We start from the raw sequence: 20,000 nt of genomic DNA, 5'->3' as shown, positions 1-20,000 counted from the left end.
TTGTTTTACTTTACTTACTGACTTCTGTTCACTTCAGAAGAGTAGAGGCTGTGAGCCCTTGTTGCTATCGGAGCATTTGATGTCACAGTCTCAGGAATTGGTGAGCAATTTTATCACAAAGCGGAAGCACAATAAAACCTGTGTGCCAGGAAAGAGATGGTAGTCTGCTGCCTTATAGTGCATATTTATGATATGGTAATATTTTTTTTTTTCTGCTGTGCTACCCTTCATCATGTACTTCATAAAATAGGTCTGTTAGTTCTGATATTTTCAGGGTACAGGCCCAGATATACAGCATTATATAATTTGTTACTGGTAGCATTGCTGTGCTGTATTGCTCATTTGTCTCCTCAGTTGTCACACACAGCCGTTATCTTATGTCTTGCTGTTTTTTGGTTGAAGTTAACCATGTGAGTAGATACAAATGGTTGGCAGGAAGTATCTTTTAAATCTGTCCCCCTAGTGAGGAACTTTTTAAAATTAATTTCAAGAGATACTTTTTCAGTTTCTGTTTCTGTTACTCATCACATCAAATGTACCAAAGGAAAAGGCTGTGTTGTCTCCCTTGCGAGGGAGACGGACCAGCCCTGCATATCATATGACTTCCAAACCTAGGCCACTACCTGATAAATTGGATTATCAAATTACATTTTCACTGGTGGGTCTCCAAAGACCGGCAAGATGATTATTGTGCACGGTGAAGTTTGCTGGACACCTTGAAATCTTAGATCAATCACAGCCGCCAAATTAAGCTCTGACAGACGCTGCATTTGAAGCATAACCTTGGATGCGACGTGGCCATATGCTCTGCTGTTTCCTCAAAGAGAGTCTCTGCCTACATGCATGAGCATTAACGAGTCTTTCCTGTTGTAGAGGTGCCTGAGGCCATGTGCATATGGAGGATTTTGATTGACTCTAATATCAGATAGTGTTTAAATAAATGTAATTATACATCATGCGGGGGATATATTGGCCCATTTAACCCATGATGAAAGTGATGGAAACAGCTTGATTGGGCAACTTTGTGCTTTAAATGCAGGCTTCCAACCAGACATTGAGTTGAAATCCAGTTGACATTTTGTGCTCTTTCCAATAAAATGTTTTGCAAGTACCTTTTTTCCCCCCGCCTTCTTCTTTTGTAGACTGTAAGTGGGATTCACGGGTACAGCATTTAAGACACTTTCTGCTTTTATTGCTGTAGCAGCTTGAAGTCAATTCACTACAATCTTATTGGCATTTTGTCTGCTTTGATAATTGGCATTGAGTTTTAAAGTATTTCAGCAGTTTGCTAATTTGTTTCTCCAAATAACTGACAGCGTAGAAACCTTTGGATATTTGCACTGATTGGCAGCTCAGGCTTAAAGAGTGTCACATGGGAATCTGTTTGTTCTGTAAGGATTTTATTTCCAACCAATACAGAAGAGTCACGGATGGATAAATAAAGCATGTTGTTAATCAAAATGCAATATAATGGAAGGCAAACAATATTTAAGCAAATTAAATCAAGTTGTTAATACAGTATAGTTGCTAAAGGTTTTTTTCCAATATGAAAGCAGATATTATGTTTTTTTTCTTTCATAATTATGTGCGCAAACTACTAAAGATGTCAGACATTTTTATGATATTAGTTTGTGTATGAGTAAATGCAGATGTTTTGTTGTTAAATGCCTTACTTCTATCACATTACCAAGTTACATTTTTGTTCTGTTTTTAAGAAATGTTATTCAGTAACCCAGTTTTCTCTCCTTTCACTCTCATAAGCTTTCAATTATACTTCTTCAGCTTAAATAGGCTATGTCCACAATGTATTCCCTGTGCTGATCTAAATATTATTTTTGTCAATGAAGGGCCAAAAAATATTATATAGAGTATATATTTGTGTTTATTAACCTATATTTTGTACATGTTCACCTTCGACAGAAGGATCATTTCATAAAAGGTGTCTTAAAAAATATAGTGTATACTTTTTTGTGAAATCATCCTGTAAGGAAATCTGTGGATATTATAGGCATACAGTGAGGGAAAAAAGTATTAGATCCCCTGCTGATTTTGTATGTTTGCTCACTGACAAAGAAATGATCAGTCTATAATTTTAATGGTAGGTTTATTTTAACAGTGAGAGACAGAATAACAACAAAAAAATCCAGAAAAATGCATTTCCAAAAAGTTATAAAATTGATTTGCATGTTAATGAGGGAAATAAGTATTTGACCCCTTCAACTTAGTACTTGGTGGCAAAACCCTTGTTGGCAATCACAGAGGTCAGACGTTTCTTGTAGTTGGCCACCAGGTTTGCACACATCTCAGGAGGGATTTTGTCCCACTCCTCTTTGCAGATCCTCTCCAAGTCATTAAGGTTTCGAGGCTGACGTTTGGCAACTCGAACCTTCAGCTCCCTCCACAGATTTTCTATGGGATTAAGGTCTGGAGACTTGGCTAGGCCACTCCAGGACCTTAATGTGCTTCTTCTTGAGCCACTCCTTTGTTTCCTTGGCTGTGTGTTTTGGGTCATTGTCATGTTGGAATACCCATCCACGACCCATTTTCAATGCCCTGGCTGAGGGAAGGAGGTTCTCACCCAAGATTTGATGGTACATGGCCCCGTCCATCGTCCCTTTGATGCGGTGCAGTTGTCCTGTCCCCTTAGCAGAAAAACACCCCCAAAGCATAATGTTTCCACTTCCATGTTTGACGGTGGGGATGGTGTTCTTGGGGTCATTCCTCCTCCTCCAAACAGGGCGAGTTGAGTTGATGCCAAAGAGCTCGATTTTGGTCTCATCTGACCATAACACTTTCACCCAGTTCTCCTCTGAATCATTCAGATGTTCATTGGCAAACTTCAGATGGGCCTGGACATGTGCTTTCTTGAGCAGGGGGACCTTGCGGGCGCTGCAGGATTTCAGTCCATCACGGCGTAGTGTGTTACCAATTGTTTTCTTGGTGACTATGGTCCCAGCTGCCTTGAGATCATTAACAAGATCCTCCCGTGTAGTTCTGGGCTGATTCCTCACCGTTCTCATGATCATTGAAACTCCACGAGGTGAGATCTTGCATGGAGCCCCAGACCGAGGGAGACTGACAGTTATTTTGTGTTTCTTCCATTTGTGAATAATCGCACCAACTGTTGTCACCTTCTCACCAAGCTGCTTGGCGATGGTCTTGTAGCCCATTCCAGCCTTGTGTAGGTCTACAATCTTGTCCCTGACATCCTTGGACAGCTCTTTGGTCTTGGCCATGGTGGAGATTTTGGAATCTGATTGATTGATTGCTTCTGTGGACAGGTGTCTTTTATACAGGTAACGAGCTGAGATTAGGAGCACTCCCTGTAAGAGAGTGCTCCTAATCTCAGCTCGTTACCTGTATAAAAGACACCTGGGAGCCAGAAATCTTGCTGATTGATAGGGGATCAAATACTTATTTCCCTCATTAACATGCAAATCAATTTATAACTTTTTTGAAATGCGTTTTTCTGGATTTGTTTGTTGTTATTCTGTCTCTCACTGTTAAAATACACCTACCATTAAAATTATAGACTGATCATTTCTTTGTCAGTGGGCAAATGTACAAAATCAGCAGGGGATCAAATACTTTTTCCCCTCACTGTATGTCCAATGCACTCATGTTATCTGTATGGTCGAGGTATGGAGTGCTTTTTTTACACCCACATTCAGACACTTGAACAGAACTACTTAAAGTTACTTTATTTAGATTAGTTAAGGAGAAGCTGCAAATCTTTGTTGAAAAAGTAAGATATGTTCTGTAAAATACTATAAAGTGGAGCTTCTTGGATAAACATTTTCATTAAGGATGCTATGTTTGCCAATAAATTATGGCACTTCTCCCATTTAATTACATCTCTGTGATATCTGTAAACAGAAGGACAATTCTCCTTATTCAAAGACTGATGTCTTACTTGATCCCCCCATTAAAAAATAAATAAACAAACAAACAAATAAATACATGCAAATGTAAACCATCAACACAAAAAGGCAACAATCACCCAGGGAAGACAATGTAAAAGTAGGCCATATTTCTCACCTTTGTTTTTCTATTTTAGGTTTTTTTTTTCTTTTTTTTATCTTAAAATTTTTTAGAAATTGCATCACCACCTACTAAAATTACAACAGTCAGTGAAAATAACTCTGCACTGCTTATGTTCTGGGCTGGCTGAAACATAATTAACAGCCTTCACTTCCTGTCTTAAGCAATAGGTGCCTTAGACTATGTTTAAAACTGTTGGAAGTTTCAAAATGCCCTTGCAGAAGCAAGAACACATTTTCCATTTGCTTCATCCTTTTCAGTAAATACATTACAATCACTTTAAGTTAGATGGTCAAAAGTGCACATGTATATTGCAAACTAGTGCCAATTGACTAAGCTCCAAGGGTCATTCTCAAGATTAAGTGTTTGATTCTGGAACATGTGATCCTGACTTTTGAAGGAGACATCTGAAAACGCAATCAATATCAAAATTCTGACTATGGCTCCTTTACAGTTTAGCTGTGTTTAGATCTCGTCAGTGAGATTCATAAGTGATATTATGGAGACCTAACCTAGAAGTTGTTTTGGGAGACAAGGTTACATTTGTTTAGATGACAAGCCTTTAATGGATCCATATATCTTCTTTTGTTTATTTAGCCTACTGGGTTTTGGAGGATATGGGGGTGATGACAAGAATTCAGCCCTAGAGCCCGGTGTTATCAGAACAATAGTCAGACTACCGGGACTGCTCAGCCTCAATCACACATGCACGCACGAACACATACTCTCTCACACGCACATGCACACTGGCACACACACACATGTGCACACACAGTAATTGGGGTTTAATTCAGATGGACTAATACACTGAATAAACTGTTGGCAGTTTCCTTTAACCTTTTGTAGTATTTTATTTTAGGAACTAAAGTAGCTTAATCCATTTATGGCTATGACTTAAGAATTGTATTTGTTGTTCCTCCCTCCTTTGTCTAACTTGAGACCAATAATGAGCTAATAGTAGGCTCCCCAGCTTAACTTTTGCAAGGGTTTATTTATTTTCCAACTTGAGTGTAATTTTGTCTACAGTTATATTTTTTGACTTTGTTGTCATGCATAAATGCTAGAAGGATATATAATTAGCCTGACATGAATGCAGGCTTGGGAGTGTTTTATAGTACGGTTCTGTATTGTATCAATGGGTTGCTTAGTTACTTGGCTGCCTGACTTCTGGAGTCTGCAGAGTGTCATTTGCTGCAGTGGTCTAGTGTACACTGTTATTGCTTTTCTCTCCCCGCTCTTGCCTTCTGCTTGGATCTTATCCTTTGCAACAGGGGTGTCATCTTACAGATTTTCTTCCTTCCCTCTTTAAGCAGTGTGTTTTTCTCTCTCAGTAGAGTTATTTATTTATTTTCCATCACAAGGCAAAGGGCTGTTGTTTAGCATTGTCAACTGTAAAAGCCTTGAGAAACGTAGACAACAATGCTCAATTAACACCACCGCAAACTCAGCATTCATTTTGAAAAGCATTTCAAAATGTTGCAAAAAACAAACAATAAAATACAAATGAAAAAGCTGTGCGTAATTTTCTTTGGCTATTGACTGAGGCCTTGGCGTCTATCTTAAGACAAACAAACAAACAAACAAACAAACAAACAAACATGGGTTGTGGCTGTAGGATGGTTGGTTGCCCCATGTCAAAAATAAATAAATAAATAAATAAATAAATAAATCCTAAAATGTTGCTTGTTCTTTTTGCCAACAGGCTTGGTATATACATAAAAAGGATCGATTTCTGAATTGACACAAGTAGTTTAATCTGTGCGTGTCTGTTGTGTGCCTAATTGTGTTTGTAATGACTGGGCCCACATTGTTTCCATGTTCACACTGGTCCCGCAGTTAAAGCATGCTAGACTTCCAACGAGTCTGATGGTCTGTGGATGCTGTTTCCTTACTGACCAGAAACTTCTCTCCAGTATTGTAGATTCTACCTTTTAAAGCATATCAGATGTATCCGACATTTATGTCCTTCATGCCCAAAATACAATAAAATGGCTGAGATACTGTACGAGACCTGTGGGTACTCTGCCTGTAAGTGCTGCTGTTTCATGATAAACACAGGGGTGCTGCACACCCGCATATTGGGCACAGTATTATTCATTATGGAAAATATGCTATTCAGAATATGATTCACCAGCATTGTAATTGTTTTCACATGTAGCCCAGTGGCACACAGTTTAAAAAAAATAAAATAAATGCACACCCATCAACCCTATTTTCCCACACGTCTGACTAATATCTGAATACATTTAAAATCTGATTACTTTATGAACCAAGACAGATCCTTGTATAATAATTATCTAAGAATATGCTGCAGATTGACGATTTTAAAAATTCTTTATGTACTTAATTCCCATTTGAAAGCTTCATTAAGTTCTGTATTCAGTTCATTCATCTATTGATTTATTTATAAATTTTTTATATACAATATTTCCATGTGCTTTTGTACCAGGAAATAGTCACCAGTTTTTTCGACCTTTAATCTTTGTGCAAGGGAGAATCTGAAAGCATGCACAGGCGTTTAGAGCTTTTGGTGTTTGCTATTATGGTGTGAATGCTCTCTAATAATAAGGTATTTGCTATTAATGAAGCCTGTGACAAGACCTAACCACATATTTGTAATCTGAATGGAGTGTTTAACTGGGGAAATGTAATCCAGGCTTTCAAAAACATTCTGATCTGATTTCAGTCAACAAAATCGTCCCTTATTCATACATTTGTGGATGCATGTCAGCTTGACCTTCCATAGTACTGCTATTAAAGGGCTTGGCACACTTCATTTGGTTTTTGTTCCACATTTTCAGTTGACTTGCCAAATCACTCGGCAGCATTCCTGTTTAGAGCTTAGAGTCATAGATACCCTTGTTCATACCTCTGTTACATTGAGAATTGACTGCTATAACTTCTCTGGCAGGACTCCACAACACTATTACATTCCTCTGTCTTTGTGAGATATACTATGAATTTATCTGTGGGTGTGCAGGACTGGTGTGCTATCCTGCCATGGTCTCCTGGTATTACCTGTTGCAGAATCCCAGCCCCTGTCAATCTCTTTCAGATTTCCAGCGTTATGTTATTTCTTGACCATTTACAGCTTTAACATCAAGAATTTCTCAGCTGTCATGCAGGACTCAATCCTTATCCTGTCAGATTTCTAGAGTGATTATCTTCTTTCTGTCTTTGTTTAACTTGTTATGAAATTGTATTATATGTAATAATAATAATAAAACGATATGTGTATATATATATATATATATATACTTCATTGCTGGAAGCAGATTGCAGTAGAAGCCAATTAGTGTGGCACAAAGCTGTGAAATGTAAAATATATTTCAGAAAATGTCAGACAGGAGGTGAAAAGGGACCGTGTATTAGTGTTAAACTGGCAACATAATTGTTAAATGCTAAATTCAGTGTTAAATATACTACTGATTTTAACTTCACCTACATTCAGCTTTTGTTGCCACGTGTAAACTAGCATCAGTGGAAGTGCTTTTTCTAATCTCTGTGTAAACATTCAAACTTTTGCTTTGCTTATTTTGAATCTTTAGCTGTGTATATCATGGCCAGGTTTCATGGGATATATACAAGTAAAATTGAAATAACAGTGTGAGACAGACAATTTGTAGCATTCCTTGAAATTCCTTGTTATTACATATGGTTGAAAGAACAGTGACATGCCATTCAATTTCGAAGGAAACATTTTTAGAGAAGTTTGTATCAACATGCGCGAATGAGAGGTACACTGCGAGGAATTCTATAATGTGCATCTCTGGTTTAATTGACATGCATGTTAAGGTGCTTGCTTGTCAAAGTGTTCTAGGCATTCAGATGTGAAAGCATATGGTTTACCAAAACGTGTTGCAATGACAGGCATATTGACTATCGGATTAATTAGTTTTGGGGGGTAAAAATAAAACGCATCTTTTTTTTTTCTTTTTCTGTTTCTAATTACATTTCTCCCAAAAACATAATATATTTGCTGTCTGATTCTCTGCTTTGTAACTTTCTCTATTGGAACTGGTTAACGGTTAAGTAGTCATTTGCTTGAATTGATCTTGTTTTTGTCTGCATTAAGACATGACTTTAAACACTTGAGGAGAAAATGAATGATGAAGCAATGCTTATATTTCCATTATATATATTTATTTATTTTTGTATCATTTTTGTGCTGCACTTCTTTTCTCACAAACATGCTTTTTTAGCAAACTGAAGGCATTCACAATATTGTAAAACCCATGTGCTGTGAATGCTGTTCTCTGATGCCGCCTTAGGCGATGTGCCAGACTATAAGCGCAGAAGGGTGTTGTTTTTAGTGACAGCATAATTTACATGCAGTGTTTCTTTTATTGGATATATCTATGGATAGAAACATTTCATTTAATAGAAACATTTAGTAGATGTATGACTAAGGCATATTCTAATACATTTCTGTGCTTTCTGTACCTGTATAGAATGTTGCCTGCAGTTAAAAAGTCTTCATTTATATGCGTAAGTACTTTGTTTTCAGCCACGGCTGGTTGTTGGCCACAGACAGATAATAATAGTAAACCATTATGGTTCTCACTTCATTTATATATAATGTGTTTATTTTGAAATCTGTTTGTGTGTGTAATGTACATAAATAAAGTTTTTCTTTTTTTCATGATTTATTTATTTTTAAAGAAGATTGTCAAGAAGTGGTCAGCCCAAAGTTTTTTGGGTTATTCTTTTTCGTAATACATGGCCTAAATATATAAAACAATTGATTGCCTCTGCCTTCACAGCTATTTTAATTCAGTCTTCGTAAACAAACCCATTTTAGTTCAGTGTGTTTCTGGCATGTGAAACACAGGGCTTAGTTTCAGAGAGCTTGCTGCTCTACTAGACTTCTTCCCCGAGCTGGAACACAGCGAGAGATTAAAACAGAAGGCTGGAATTTACATCATGCATATTGATATTGCCATAACTCTCTAAAGTATTACATTTATGTATTTATGTATGTATTTATTTATTTAATTTCAAAATCACTTTCGAATAGATCAGCTGTAGTGATTTGGAGAATTTATGGATACATCAAATAAATACATAATTAAACCTTGTTGCGTTGTAGAAAAACATTAAATTGTAGCTTGGTTCTGACGTGGTAACTTTTTAACAGCAGTATTCGGATAACTGATAATTTTAAGTCAAAACCATGAATAGGAATATATTTATAGTTATCACTGCCTTTTGGTCATTAGGCAACAGAGATCTGAAGAGCTATTATTCTAATGGGATTAGCTCCTGGAGGAATAAATACTACAAGGAAATTATGTAGTTTGCAGATCTCAATACTGGATAAGCCCTTGTTGCAGGCTGATGACAGCAGGGCATCTGTGTGTACTGGGGTTGTTCAGTGGCAGTATGGGTCTGTCACACCTGATGTTCATCACTTGGAGATGGCTGACGTGGCTTGCACAGTTTCTGATGATCATGAGGTCAGAGCAGTCCCTTGGTATTCAGATATCATGTGCCTGCGAGGAGAAGCCAATAGCCACAGGCATTGTCTTCCTACAGCAGGAGCGCTAGTTTGAGTGCGTGAGGTGTGTTACTGCAGACGTGATGGATTTTGCCTCAGAAAGGGCAAGCTTGATCTGACTAAAGATGATGACAAGCCAGATTCTTCAGGTTTACTGCCACAGAAACCATTGCTTTCCAAGAGAGAAGCATTTTAAAGGGAAGGAAAACAAACAAACAAACAAGGTTTATCGGAGCCAGGTTATTCTCCGTGTCAGTAATTTCATTCTTTATTCCACAGAGTACTTAAAGCGTACAGAAGAGTGATAGTGACTTGCAAATAATGTATTTTAAAATCAGGTCAGGTAATAATTCGGTAAGGCATAGCAATATTGTAACACATGCCTATCAGCCTAATCCCCGGTTTAATCTCGATATGTGTATTATAACAAGCTTACCTTCACATTACCCCCGGTGCCCTGAAATCATCTTACCCACAAAAGAAATCATGCTTTGCGAGATATAACCCTTATTTGATAACTGAGTGACTGCCTTGCTGAGGGAAAAGAGTTTCTAATGTGTCAGAGTGTTGGTCCTACAAAAAGACGCCTGAAAAGGGAGGGGAGATGCTTCTGATTAGACCCTCTTGATATCGTTGCCTTTAAGTGGGTCAAGTTCTTCTCCTTCTTCTCTGCCATTTCCTCATCTTTGAATGCCTCCTTACAAACACACAGCTTCAGTAGGAGTATATTGCCCCCATAACTTCATTATGCTGAGTCTTCTAATGTGTTTTCAAAATGATATCTTGGCTAACCTCATTAACAAGATTTATTAATATAGTCATGCATCTGGATCAGCAAGATTACTTCCGCAGCTAACTACTTAGTTTAATAAAATGTCCCCATAAGTTGCATAAAGATTCTTATTTGCTTAAACACACACACACACACACACACACACACACATATATGTACAGATTTTGCTTACTTTTAAAGGGGACTGAAAAAAGAACGAGTCTTAGATCAAGTTTTAACAGCTTATTCATATTTACAAAAACTAAACTTGTCGCTGTTTATTTTACCGAGAAATATTTTGAGGATTGCAGTTACTATTAGAGTTGGCCAGACATTTTCTGAATACCTAAGAAAGCTCTTCGCTCTCTGTTTGCCAAAAATGAAAAAAAATGAAAAAATTACTGCACAGAAAAATGCTTTATCCTGTGCAGTGAACCTGTTTCAGCTGCGTTGACTTATAATTTATGCATGGCATTTGAGTATCAAATGTGGTTCAGGAGGATATGTTATATTGTCTTTGACAGTGCAGGAAAACATCATGTCCAAGTTTTTCTTTTAGAGATTAATTCCTAAGCCTGTCTCAGGTTACTTGCTGGTAATGTAATGAATTTCCATCACTGAAAGATAAACAGAAAATGATTGGCAAAATTGCAAGAGGAGTTTGAAAATGCATTTTGAGGGGTATTGGCAGTATAATTTTAATGCTTTGATTTTTAAAATAATAATCCTCTAACGTAAATACCTACCTTTGATGAATTAGTTTATTGAAGATCGTAAAATGAAGTGGCTATCTGACTGTGTGTTGTTTTTATCATTTTCTATTGCCATAGTGACTTCCAAAGGACAAATAAAGAGATCCGTTCAAACTACTGCTATGTAATATTTTATACATTTTGAAGCCATTAATAAACAATTCACACTGAAGGTTTTTGAAAATATATAAATACATATAAACATTTGTTTTAGGGCACTCTTGTATTAGGAGACTCTGTTGAGGTTTCCTCAGTGTATGGCAGCATAGAAGAAAACAAGTGTTGAGTTGTCGAGACATATTGGGCCGCAGTTCAACGCTGGAAGCTACTGTAGGCTTTCAAAACAAAACAAAAGGAAACAAAAACGACAAACTCCACTCTTTCCAGATCAGATTTGACATTGAAAGGGTTATTCCCAAGCACCCCACATCCCAACTCCTATTTAATCTCCTCGTTGTTTATATTTTCAGCAAAGCTCGACTACATGGGGAATTACCGCCACTTAAGGACTTTGCTTTATTCTGAACTGATGCCATATGCTTGGCTTTCACCGCTCCTTGCTGCACCCGTTGTTGCCAAAAAGCTCTCTTTGCAAAGTTCCTGGGCAAGACGAATTTAATGTACTTTACCATAACTACTGTCATACACCAAATCTGTGCTGAATTGAAGAGCCTCCCCACAGGCCTTATTTGCTTATAGACAAGTTATTCCAATATACGCGACTGGTGTGTCAGTTCTGCTGGCGGATTGTTCTGGAAGGCTCCTTGACGTGGCTGTGCACTGTACAGAAGCCAATGCAGCCCTTTTACTGGCAGTGAGGAGCGTGCATCCCAAACTTGCATTAGTTGGCTGAAATGTTGCTCAGATACCTAAGATGTGAGCCAGTATTTGTAACGCAAAGTCCTTTTTTATTTTTGTACACTTACCAAATTTAATATTATTATTCCTGTTATTGTTACTATTACTGTTTTCATCATTCCTGTGAAGAGTTGTACGTTTAAAATTGTTAGCACAGAGGACACGGTACATGACAATGTTTGTTGTCCGTATGAAAAAACAGACAAACGGAAAACAAATGGAAAACCTTTTCTTGTAGTTGCCTAGTGCGGTTTATGATTTTGTCACTACTCCAGGAGTAATTCAGGAATGATTGGAACATTTCTAAAAGGAACTGTGCAAAACAAAAGAAAACAAGACACACATGCACAAAACGGGCAGTTCTTGCCAGGCTAATGGTATGCTGGGTTTCAGGCAACGTGTGTGGATGGGTTGCAGTACTTTCGTCTTTGCTGGTCATTGTTTTCAGAGAAGCTTTCAACTTGAAAGAGGGAAGAAAAAAAGTGTTGCTGCTTTGCATAGCTGTCCCGCTTTGCATAGGGGATAGTCTCTCCTGTCCTCTTCACTGTGCAGCTTTTCTAAACTGAATTCAGGAGGGCTGAATACGGCAGTGTGTGTCAGGTTGTCTTGCTAGAAGCCCATAGCAGTCAGTTAAACTCCTGCCATTGAGCCAGGAGTGTTGCGAAAGCCTTAAAAGGGAAGGAATATAATTTCAGATCCTGGCATCCAGAAAGGAAATGCTAAAACAGGCCTAGTTTTGCCAGATCGTCCTGTGAGAGCTGTTGAGACGGTGTCAAGTAAGTTATTTTATAATTTTTTTTAAATATTTATATTTAAATATATATATTTTCTCTTATTTCAAATAGATTTTAAAATATTTTTTAAATACATTGCATGAAACTCTACCCATGATGAGTATAAGCTTGGTATTGTTCCTAACCCATGAACGTAATGTCCAATATTATGGTATGGTTGCAACTGGAGGTAAGGGATACCTGAAGGACAGTTATTATGTAGGAAGTAGAAAGTGCATTGATTAACAATAATACATATTTTCATTTGTGTTTTAATAACAACCTAGGCTCACAAGCACCACATAGGGAATAGAGGCATAAACAAGTATATTTGTTTTTCTACAAATGTATCACCGCTTCACAGCTGTAACACATTGTTGATTATTTGGTAATATTCAATCATTTTGCTTATTTTCTCATGTTTGCATTTATATATGAGGCCCGTAGATCGATCAAGAAAAAAACATAAGGGATGGCTTACTGCTGAGCTGGCTGTCCCACCTTTTTAAAATAATTCTTCCCAATTGACAGTTTAGTGATGAAACGATGCTGAAGCGTAAACAGATCTCTCCTTAGCCCTCTCATTAGCTTATCCTAAATGTAGCTCTTTCAGCTTATAAATCTATTTTGCCATTATCCTCAAATTTCCTTTTATAGGGCAATACAGCTATACGTGTCACTGTAGAATGACTTGACAAATTTCCTGGAAACTGAAAACATCAGTGATTCCATCATATTCATGAAGTCAATTAAGAATATTGTAAGTTATGCTCCGTGAGGGAAGATTTTGGTTGAATTCACGTACTTCAAACTGGATTAATGTGGTCTTGATTACCTATATTTAAAGAGCTCCTCCTTTTTTCTTTCACTTACTGATTGTTTGAATTATTTTTTAGTAAAATAATGACTCTGCCACCTTTTTAAATGTCCTGCTCTGCTGTCCCATTGTTGTCAGCAGTGGGATTTTAAAGCAAAACAGGTGAAAAAGAGGCATCCATTATGAAACATGGCATTGTTAACTAATGCCAGGGAATCGTGCCTATTCCGAAATGAGTGAAGAGCTATCATATAATTTAAAAACTGGCCTTGCTTTGAATAGAGCCCGGTGAGTTCTGCGATTTGTTTTATTAAATTGGTATGTTTTTGTTCTTGTATGAAAAATGAATGGCATTTTGTAAATGCAGTCTGCTATAATTCCAGATATGCTTTGCTACTGCTGTGCATTTAGAAAATTTACAAATTGCTGACATGTTCGAGGATATTATTTTATATGTTGTTGCTTTTTGTTTTATTAGAATAGTTCAAAGTTTCCAGTACGTGCTAACTGCTGTAGACCGCTTTAGCACATGCAATAGCTTTTCTAACCCTAGAGATTCAGTGCGAACTTTCTATGAAAGAGGTCAGTGCTGTCAATCAAATGCTGGAGTATGGCTTGCAATAAAAAATCCCTTTGAGGCAGCAAGATTGAAAGTGGTAAATTCAGGTATAGACCTCCATCTTTGAATTATTAATGAGTAAATAAATATTCAGACATCAGCTGATGAAATAAATCCGGAGTGTCTGAGAGAGAGTATTTCTAAACTTATTACCCTGTGAAAATGACTCAAAATCCAGCATTGAAACGCTGCTTTTCAGTGCTGAAATTAAATGTGTCTTTCCTTGACCGAACCCACTTTTTTTGTTGTGTGATAGCTTCTTAAAGCAATTTTGTGGTTAACTTTTTTTGTGTTGAGTTTTGGATGTGTTTACCTTTTTGAAAAAGACTGTATAATATGTATAGGCCTATGTATTATTTTTTTTACATTGTTTTGTAATATAATTAATTTATACTCATAACTGCACTGTAACATCTTTTGTATTCTGGATATGAAAGTGATTACAAAAATATTGAAATGTGCATTGCCTTGATCAAAAACCAATGAACCACTGAAGTATATAAATAAGTAGAATTAATTATCACACACTATCCAATAGTACATAGTTGCAGTAATTGCAATAAAAATGCTATCATAAATGAGAATGATATTCAAAGTTAGGAATATTGAGAGGGAGGGCATCAGGTATTTCTTATGCTCACAACCTTATACTCCACAGGATCAGCAATTAAGGAAATAGGTTTTGGTGAAGCAAACCTCTAACCACATTTAGTTCCTTTCTTTCTGTGGGGACAGATACACATCCATACTTAATAGTTTTTGCTCTCCATGTTGTTGTGTTTTCTGTTGTTGCTGTTTATATTACATTGTAGGCATAAGGCATGTTGTTGTTCATCTTGTTTCAGACTAATACTGTTACAGATAAGTTGCAGTTATTAATAAAAGGATGAGGTAAGGAACACATAATATGTTGTATATGTGATGATTACTGATCGACCACTTACTCAGCTTCATTTTCAGGATGAAATCGTTGCTGCATTATGGAGCCATGGTCCATTTCACATGTCAATAATATTTGTCATTGCAGGAAAAATAACAGGAGTACCACTATGAAACCAGGCAATTGTTGCATTTTTTGTTATTGGTATAATTCAGGAGGGGGACAATGGGGATAAAACTAAAAAAAAGATTATTTTTTTTATTTGGCAGAAGCTTCACTAACTGTTGCTTATCTTATAAGAGGTCTAAGATTTGGTCCTGTTCTGGGAAATATCTTACCAGACCATGATCCCTGTGGGCACAGCTTTTGGGGTACTTGTCATGTTATTGCGTTTTTATATTTTAAGATTTGAATCTAGTCTAATAAAGCCATTTTACAGTACTTCATAATATTGCAGTGAAAAACAGTATCTGGTGCAGTTTTTCCAGCAATTCTGGCAATTCCAGCTGCTCTTAGTCAATATTCAGATCCATATAGCATGCAGTGTGGCTTGTCTTATTGATAGCTGTAAATAATTAACTGCTTAAGGGCTGGAAATATGAAAGATTGGTTCAATCATTCATTGAACTATAACTAGAAGACCCTTTGGCACCTTGAGTATCAGACTTCTTTGCACCTTTAATGAATCATATGTGTATTTACAATGTAGGTTATTTGTAATTTGTAATATATAAAAGAAAAAAACTCTGAAGAAATGGGCTCGATTTATCAATATACTGTATCATGCTCTTTGTTCCAGGCATTGTATAATAGAACAGTATGCACTTCACTGTTGTATTTCTGGCCACCCAGAGCAACTTACCACCTATGACTGTGGTCATTAGCATGCTAATTAGCTTTACTCTACAACTGGATGCCATAAAGGCTGCAGAGAGTGAGCCACATACTTCAGTTTAAAATACATTTATTCATCATTAGCAACACCTCAAGGAAAATAAAGTCTGGCTAGCCTGTGTTATCACTCAGGTAAAAGTGAGTGCAGTGGCTTTATAATTGAACCCTCTTCTCATTTCCGCCTCTTACAGAATAAAAAAAAAAACATTTATGTGGTTCTTGAATTGCTAATTTTAAAAGCGTACAATATTTAAATTAATAGCACCATATCTGAGAAATTAAGGCGTTAAAGGAAGGCAAATGCTTTAAAGAAACAGACCTTTATGAACATTTACGACTCTTGAGATTTTTAGCACCTGCTGCCACTACTGATTTGTTTGTTGACTTATTGCAAAGTTCACGTTAATAGTATGCGTGGATACATGGTGATCTAGTTAAGATAGTGTACTTTAATTTCACTTCTATATTATGCAGGCTAATCTGTAAGCTTTTGAATTGTAATTTGTGGATGTGGTTTATGTGTACATTAATCTCTCATTACTTCTTTCATTCGGTTCAGTGCCTCCTTTATTTGAGATGACAGTGTTTACAATAAGGAAATGCATTAGATTATTAAAACAAAAAGTAAACTATTTGTGTAGCAGAATAGTAGTAGTTTACAGCACAGTATAAGAGTTTACATAGTGAAGGAAACAGTGCAAATCCCAGTAAACAGTTTGGCATGGTGGAAGATTGTATTAGTTGTGAAAGAGTGAAACTTTGAGGCCTGTACTGCAATGAGAAGAAAATAATTAATTAATTTTTGTGTAGTTGGTAAAGACAGACAAGGCCAGGTCACATATCCTATGTATCTCTGCTGGAGGCTCTGCAGGTATACAGATAACAAACTCTGGATAGAGATCTTTTTTCCCTCTTTTCTTTTCTCTCTGGCAGTCATTCAGCAAATAAATGGAAGACTGTCTAGAGTTTCTTATCTGTGTACCTGTAGAGTTTAGCTATTGTGAGGAATACGATTAAGTGATATTCTGAAAATCTGATATTCCTAATTTCAGTTGTGTCCTTGAATTGCTTCGCCATACTGTCAAATTACACTTGTCAGTAAAGAAAGATGTTCAGGTTGAGTGAGATTATTTCTTTATTTCTTTATTTATTTCTCAGGCTGAATCTTAAGAATGTACATAAACAGTACAGTTTCATGATAAAGCCTAATACAGTATGGATGCCATGGGGGTTAATTATGTGCAGTACACCCTTGTTTTGTTTTTCTACCTGGTAAAATAGCACCCAATGCATAGCTAGTACAGGAAGCAATGTGGTTTAGGAAAGGTGAGTTAACTGTCAGTATAGTAGGTGCAAAGCCTTTGCACCTGTTTTGTGGTCTTGCAGAATACATGAAGAGAATAAGGAGGGGAAAAACAACATGAACAACATTGTATACTCTGCAGATCAGAACTGTTGCAGTTTTGCAGTGTTTTTTTTTTTTTTTTTTTTTTTTTTTTTAATCTGTCACAAGCAGACGGTTTCACAACTAGAGGAAGGAAGCTGAAGAGGACCCGTGGACAGAAACCACAGCCCCGATTCCAGGAACTCGTCATTATGTGCCTGTCAGTTTGCACAAGGCTATTGCAGAGCAGATGTAAGTGGCCTGATTAACATAAGGTCAGAGCAAGACCGTTTGCAAATGGGGGTTATAGATAAACCCTGCCATAGTATAAACAAACACAAACATGTATGCTGCGCCACTCTGTTGAGAGAGCAGAACTTTGTGTCACGTGTCCATGCTGCAGTAGTATGGCTTCCTCTTATATGGTTAAAGAGAGTGAAGGGGTGGGGGGTTGGAGAGAGAGAGAGAAAGAGGTGTTACCCTTCATGGGACAGTAAAATCTATGTAAAAAAAAAAAGAGAAAAAAAAAGTGTTGTTATAGTAACTGGAGCAATCGTCTAAGAATAACTAATTTAATGTTCTTAGACCTATAGAGTTTGAAGAGTGCAATTATTCAGGTCTTTCACAGCTTCCTCCTCAGCCAGGTCATCATCCCTGTACTAAGAAAAAGGATGTTGTAATTAGCCCAGAATGCATTGCAAACTGTAGCACTTGAGGTCCTGGTTTAACCAAGTTCTTTAAAGCAGCCTGCTAGACTGATCAGCACATCAAATAGTCAGGTAAGAATTATACTTTTATATTAACAGCCAAGCAGTTTTGGTCTCTGGTTTTCTAGCCTTTCCTCACATTCAATAAATATTGAGGTATCCTAATAATCAATTCCATATGTGTATAAAACAAAAACATGTATAAATATGACTGCTGGATTAATATTTATATGACGTTTTATACAATGTACATATAGTGTATATTTTTTATTTGGATGTCTAACAGACTTTTGTTTTAAATATTGTTCTGTATGCTCCCTTGACCTGTAGACGATATTTGTACTCTAAGTATGCATCTGTTTAATTATTTTTAACAATCTTAGATATCTAGTATCCAGTATTAACCATTTAAATATATTAGAATGGGAATTTGATGCACCCGCCATTTTTTGTTAGCTAAAAATGTATTTATTCATTTATTATTAACGTATATATTGTTTACAGTACGGTATATTTATTTTCTAGTATAAAAAAACAAAAACAAAAAAAAACATCAGATTAAAGAAAAATAAACTATCTAGGTATTTCTGTGTTTTTATTTCCTGGTATAAAGGTTACATTGGTAATGGGCAGCTCAGAAGGATGAGGTTGATTATGCTACTCATCAAAAACGCATGTGGCTGGGGCAATTTGTATACATGTTTTTGCAATTCTGTTCAATCTTGTTTCCAGTCTGTTTAAATTAATCAGCATGTTCAAAAAGGGTGTGTTTGATATTGCTTTCTACCAGTTTGTATTGCCATGAAGTAGATTCATTGACATACATGAAAAAAAGGAAATTACATTAAAAGTTAATGGTATTGAAGTAGTTTTGTTCTTAGTTAAGTAAGCTTTAGATATTCCTTTGACAGGGATTCCCATTAGTTTTAACTCATGTATCTGTCTGTGGAGCTCACCAAGTTCTGTCTGCAATGTTTCTTTTGTTCAGCAGAGTGATGTTTTAATATAAAGTTAGCGGACGTCTCATGAGTTTCCTCAAACTCCATAAGCTGTTCATAATTGAGGTTCTGTTATTAATGACGGTTAGATCCCCAAAAATAATGTATAGTCTCTGTACTTATTGCTTTGTGGTTTTACAGTTTGCTAGCTTGCCCAGATAGTTCTGCCCAATATTTCCCTAGAAATATTGTAACACGTACTACTCCAGTAAAGTTTGAGGGCAAGTCAAAAAGCAGGGTCCACAAGTAGAATTGTATTTGATTCCTTTTTTTGTGTAAAATGTTATTTAAAGGGTGGCAGACATAAACAATTACATGTACATATGAATTGTATTGGAGAGACAACTCTGATTTCTTTGTATCCACATATAGAAGAAACATGCACAGAATGAAATGTATGCATTGTCTTTATTTCAATTCTTATATTCAGCCTAAATGAATGACAGGAAATGAAGCTAAAATGAAAGCAATACAGCTTAATTTCTTTGGTACAGCTATTTAACATGAAGGAAATATGTATTTACAACAAATACAGTGTAGGTCCACCCACCTCTTACTGACTCATTACTCTTTGATGTACAGTAGTTTACAGGTATTTAAATAAAAATCTCCCCCAAGAGTGCATTTGTTGTTTACCTGGAATAAAAGTATTGCAGTCAAACATTCTATTCAAATGATGCTGTGACTGCAGTGATGAAGTGAGAGAATGTTAATAAAGATTAGCATGCCTGACTTCTGATGCCTGCTAGGTGTGAATTCACATCTCCACAATATTAATTTGCAGGCTCTTGGCAGATGTTAGAATGGGAATTTGTAAGTAGAGGAGCTTGCAAGGCCTGACAAATTCATGCCCTTCCCCCCTTCTCCAGAATATCAATTGGAACGCAGAGTTACTCAAAAACTCCTTTCTCGGTTGAATATAGTCCCATCTGGTTGTATTTACGTTTTCCAGAAATCTTCCAAACCATTTAGGAACTTTTCTTGTGTTTTTAAAAAACGGTTTTGGAT

General features: G+C 36.5%; 1 protein-coding gene across 4 annotated transcripts in view; it reads left to right on the top strand.

Annotated features, from left to right (window-relative positions):
* The window catches only part of LOC136753423 (muscleblind-like protein 1), a 101,559-nt gene that overhangs the window by 10,297 nt on the left and 71,262 nt on the right, over positions 1-20,000 (top strand). Inside the window, exon 1 of one of the 4 annotated variants that reach the window (XM_066709504.1) lies at positions 12,675-12,696. The exons of 1 other annotated variant lie outside the window; for it this stretch is intronic. The gene's annotated coding sequence lies outside the window, so the exon portion shown is untranslated. Of the gene's footprint in view, positions 1-12,674; positions 12,697-17,707; positions 18,067-20,000 lie in introns of those variants that run through there. 2 more of the 4 variants (XM_066709529.1, XM_066709499.1) reach the window with 2 other exon arrangements.

The sequence above is a fragment of the Amia ocellicauda genome, chromosome 7 (genome assembly GCF_036373705.1).
Source record: "Amia ocellicauda isolate fAmiCal2 chromosome 7, fAmiCal2.hap1, whole genome shotgun sequence".
Classification (NCBI taxonomy): Eukaryota; Metazoa; Chordata; class Actinopteri; order Amiiformes; family Amiidae; genus Amia; species Amia ocellicauda.
The sequence above is the reverse complement of the archived record's forward strand: the minus strand, read 5'-3'. Positions and strand labels throughout refer to the sequence as shown.